We start from the raw sequence: 5,032 nt of genomic DNA, 5'->3' as shown, positions 1-5,032 counted from the left end.
ATATATATATATACATATATATATATATAATCAATCTAATTTCATTCAATCCTATCTCATCATGAGTTAATACACACGCCCCCGGTTGCGAAATTTACCGCTGTCAAATTAACTTCACGATGGGCGCGTGACTTCGTTCGTAAAACTTGATCGCCGATCCTGATATTCACAACCTCAGTGTGAATACTAATCATATTTCACACATTCCGCCGCCTTCTACGAATTAACGCGAATTGCCGACACGAAAATGCCAACGGAAACTGACGGAGCGTTTTTTCACAAGTAGTTTGATAACGCTTCATGTCGATGACGCATGAACCGATCTCGCATATAACGCTCACGTCACATTGACACGTGGTCACGTCATCGATTCACGTGCGAGAGCGCCAACAAACTAGATAATACCGTATTATTTCGTGGCTATTATTTTTATCTCGATGTTCGTGACCGCTGCAATAGATGTTGCCTTGCAATCATGTCTCTGTTGAATGGGTAAACTATTTACCATATTGACATTACGTCTGTGTGAAGGTCGTGTATAATCAGTATGTCAGTGTAGGATGTAGCGCACGTAGTGTTGCTCTTTGAAATTCCTGTGACACTGAGTAACGAAGATGAAGAAAGAGGGGAATGTGTTAAGCGTAATGACAAACGTTGGTGACTTTGTTGATGCAGATGAGAGAGAGAAACTGCAATTCGTCGTGCATGGCATTTTATTATATAAATTACATTTCATCTTACAATAGAATTCATCTTACATTAGATTTTATTATACATTATATTTCATCATATATTACATTTCATATTACATTACATTTAATTATACGTTTATATTTCATCATATATTACATTTCATCTTACATTACATTTTATTATACGTTATATTTTATCACATATTACATTTCATCTTACATTACATTTCATTATACGTTATATTTCATCATATATTACATTTCATCATATAATACATTTAATCTTAAATGTCACCTTACATTACATTTGACCGCGGTATATTGCCATCTGCAGTGAGTAGGTCACGGAAATATCATTAGTATTCATTAGTATTCATCGCAAAGTTGTGAAATGCCGGAGATCACGAATCCGGCTTTCATTGTAGCAATAACATAATGTATTTCGTCATGGCTATAATTTAATGCATTTCATTGTGACAATAATTTAATTGCAGTTAACATCGCAGAGGGTATGTGCGTGCAATAAATCAAAATGAGATTAACAGATAGAGAAAAAGAGAAAGCGAGCAAGAAAGTGAGAGAAAGAGAGAGAGAGAGAGAGAGAGAGAGAGACCGCGCGCGAAACAGAGAGAGTGAAAGAAAGAAAGAGAGAAAGAAAGAGCGAGAGCGCGAGTGAAGTCGTGTTGTGTACAGAGCCTGTGAACAGTAGAATTTCACGCATAAGTAAGGGCAGCTGGAGTGCGACAGACAATAGCCAGCAGGGCGCGACCGCTGTGCGCGCGTGCGTGTGTGTGTGCGTGCGTGCGTGTGTGTGTGTGTGTGTGATTCTGAGCGTGCGTGCGTGCGTGCGTGCGTGCGTGAGTGTATATGTGTGCCTCGCGGGCGCACGCGTGTGTATATGCGCGCGTTCCTCGCTAAATTGCACTCGCGGGGATTATCAGAATCTACTCGAATCATTGTTGTTCTACAAGCTTTCATCGTTGTTCCCAGGCGTCCCCGCCGCTACAATTTGGAAGAAATTTAAGAAGCGAAAACGGGATCGGAGTAGGGACAAAAGTCGGTCGGGCACAGAGCGGTGCAAGAGAGCGAGACAGAGCGAGTGAGAGGGGGGGGGAGAGGGTGGCGTGTGGGAATGAAAGGGAAAGAGAAGGCGAGAAACCGAGAGACGGAGAGCGAGAGACGGGACACGAGGAATTGTGTGTGTGTGCGAGAGAGAGAGAGAGAGAGAGAGAGAGAGAGAGAGAAGAAGAAGAGAGAGAAGAAGCGCTCTCTCTCTCTAAACTTCTCTCTCTCTCTCTCTCTGGGCTCTCTCTCATCTTCGCCCCTCTCCTCATTCCCCTGTGTGTGTGTGTGCTGGGTGCTTGTGTGCTGTGTTGTCGGTGTGTGTGGGTGTGTGTCGTGTATGTGTGTGTATGTGTGTGTGGTAAGTGACGTGCGTGCTTCGTGCCGTGCAGCGCAGCGCGGCGTTGCGACGTGCTCGTGTGTTGTGTGATCATTAGGATTCAAAGGTAGCGGACACCTCGGTTGTGTGTGTCAAGCCACGTCGTGGCGTGCCGTGCGTGCCGCTGCGTGCGTGCTTCCGTCGCAGCGCGAAGTGCGTCGCCTGTGTGTGGGTCGTGTGCGCGCAGCCGGTGTGCTGTACGGCATGGTCGGTCGTACATAATCTGTCGTGTCGGCGCGCGCGCGTGTATAGTTCACAAAGGTGACGTGTACCGTCGCCGCAGTAGGTAATGAGAAACTGGGCGTTGAATTAAATCCCCGAATTCTAACGGCAGACACATGTGAAACTAGTTTGCATCTTAAGCTGCTGCCTCACTGATGATAAAAACAACTCACCAGGTGCCGCATCTATGTGGGGGTCCAGTAAGGGGAGAAGAAACTAACAGAAACTATGCCGGCTGCTGAGAAGATCTAGTGGCTGCATGGCTCTTGGTGTGGGACGAAAATTGTTCTCCGTGAGAGATGTGCTGTGAAAACAAACGCGGGGAGGGCGGGAGTATGGGTCCTCCCCCCAGAAAATTTTGAAATGTACGATCGCAGGAGATGGTATTGTGGCAGCTTCTTGAAGTACATGATTCAGCCTCATTCTGACCTACGACAATTCTCTTTGGTTAACTTTCGGAATCAAACATGAATCCTCACTGTTGTTGTTCTTGCATGGGCAAGCCATTACCGGAAAAATTCTCAAACATAATAATGAATAAAAATACCAAAATGTAGGGGGTAACTTGCTGGTTTGCTCGTTCCAGAATCGAGTTCACCATCTCATATTCAGAAAACCTGGACATATATACCATGTGCGCAAATCAGCAGCTGTGATGTGAGCGTTCGCGTGTATTCCGAATACGCATAGTATATTGTGGCAGGCTGCTCGCAACATTCTGCTCACACCTGTTGCCTCCTTCCCGACAACCGCCGCTGTGTGATGTGTTGGCAAATAACATTCTCTGCTCCACAACGGAGTTCGTCTGCGTGTTCCGATTGTTCTTGCGGACTTTCCTTTTCAATTCATTTTTGTTCTAACTTTCTCTGTCTTGCTATCTCTCTCCTCGTTCTTCATCCCTACTGCTCATCTCTCTCCTCTCTCATACTCGCTCTTCTCTCTTCTCCTGCTTTCTTCGTCTCTGCTGGTGTCTTCTCTATGTCTTCTGCGTCTTCTTGCCTTTCCTTCTGTATCCTCGCCTAATCTCTCAAGTATTGGTCTCTCGATGCACCACGGCACACCGGCACGCATATCTACTCCTCTACTTCTTTCCTCAGCTGATAGTACTGATCCAACTATATCTGTCACAGTGTCATCTATCTTCTTCATCTCTCTCTCAAGACATTTTCGAGATTTCTTAACTTCTTACTATTGTGTTATAATTCGCTCTCGCTTCGGGTTCTCGCTTCTTCTCTTTCTTGCTCTTGCCTTTCTTGTTCTCTCTCTCTCTTCACTACTCTCATGTCATGTTATCATCTTCTCTCTCTCTCATTCGCACACACACAAATTCATCTACAAGTGTCCCGTCTCACTTACACTCACTAACGTCGTGCTCTATCGTCACTTACTCGCTCGGAGGTTTCTCGTCTCACAACTATCTCTTCTGTCTCTCGCTATTTGCTGATGATATATCTTGCACATATCACGGCGATCTCCCGTGCTTCCCCACGACTTCCCTAATCATGCCTCACTACTGCAGGTCTTGTATAGTGACTCTCTGGTCGGCCAGCTGCCTGCATTCTCTGCCGGAGCCACACACGAGACCGTATTGCCACTAGTCATTTTGCCCAATTACGACAGAATACCGCTAATTGTCACTATTTTTCCCGATCCAACCATATGTAATCGTCGTTCTTAAATTTTTCCAAAATTGTAGCCTCTCGACGCACTCGCATGAGGGGACGCCCTCTATGGGAGTAACAATTGATGATACATATTTACGATATCATCGAGTTTCAAATTGGTGCTCAGTTATATGACATGATTTAAAGTCTCATGTTTTTCTGGAAACAGCAAGTCAGACAAACAACAATGGAGACTCTCAAGATGTAGATTTCTCCGATGACTCCCCGACAGTTGCGCCAAACACCTTCTCAAGCGAGCAACCTGCCGTAACAAGTGTCACCCGCTGTACTGAATACCCTGGTGTCTACTATTTCAGGCCGGTACAGGAGCATAATTCATATTTTGTCACGTGGTTTGTGTCATAACCATCAGATGTAATCACAAGGTGGGAGGGAAGGAGGCGAGAAGCTGGTGAGAAGGACGGAGGGTGAGAAGGGAGAAGGTGTGGAGAGGGGGAGAAGCTGAGTGAGCGAGGGAGAAGCTGTGGAGTGCAGGTGTGGGAAGGAGGTGGTGGAAAGTGTGCAGGGAGCGCTGCCCTTCTCCTCGGGCACCACCTTCTCCCCTTCTCCACCACCTTTCACACCACCCTCCTACCTTCTCACCCAGCTTCTCCCTTCTTCCCTCTTCATTCATCCACCAGCTTCCTCCCCTACCTCCTATCTCCACCGAGCGCTTCTCCCCTCCTCCTTCCTCCAGCCACCTTTTCCCTTCTCCCCTTCCTCCTTCTCCACCAGCTTCTCCCCTCCTTCTCACTAGCTTCTCCCCTCCTCCACCACCTTCTCCCTTCTCCCCTTCCTTCCTCCACCAGCTTCTCCCCTCCTCTTTCTCCACACCTTCTCCCTTCTTCCCCTTCCTCCTTCTCCACCAGCTTCTCCCCTCCTCCTCTCACCACCTTCTCCTTCTCCCCTCTAGCGCGCTATACTATCACCCCGGTCTGCGCCCGCGATGGCTAACAACCAATCATCACTATCACACAGGCACCTGACCACGAGCAGCAGCACTGCCACGCACG

The 5,032-nt window shown here is 47.0% G+C and overlaps 1 protein-coding gene across 1 annotated transcript in view; it reads left to right on the top strand.

The window, feature by feature from the left end:
- The window catches only part of LOC106812173 (fibulin-1-like), a gene marked incomplete at its 3' end in the record, with an annotated part of 52,266 nt that overhangs the window by 38,114 nt on the left and 9,120 nt on the right, over positions 1–5,032 (top strand).

Source organism: Priapulus caudatus, unplaced genomic scaffold, assembly GCF_000485595.1.
Source record: "Priapulus caudatus unplaced genomic scaffold, Priapulus_caudatus-5.0.1 Scaffold616, whole genome shotgun sequence".
Classification (NCBI taxonomy): Eukaryota; Metazoa; Priapulida; class Priapulimorpha; order Priapulimorphida; family Priapulidae; genus Priapulus; species Priapulus caudatus.
This window is presented reverse-complemented; position numbering and strand designations above follow the sequence as displayed.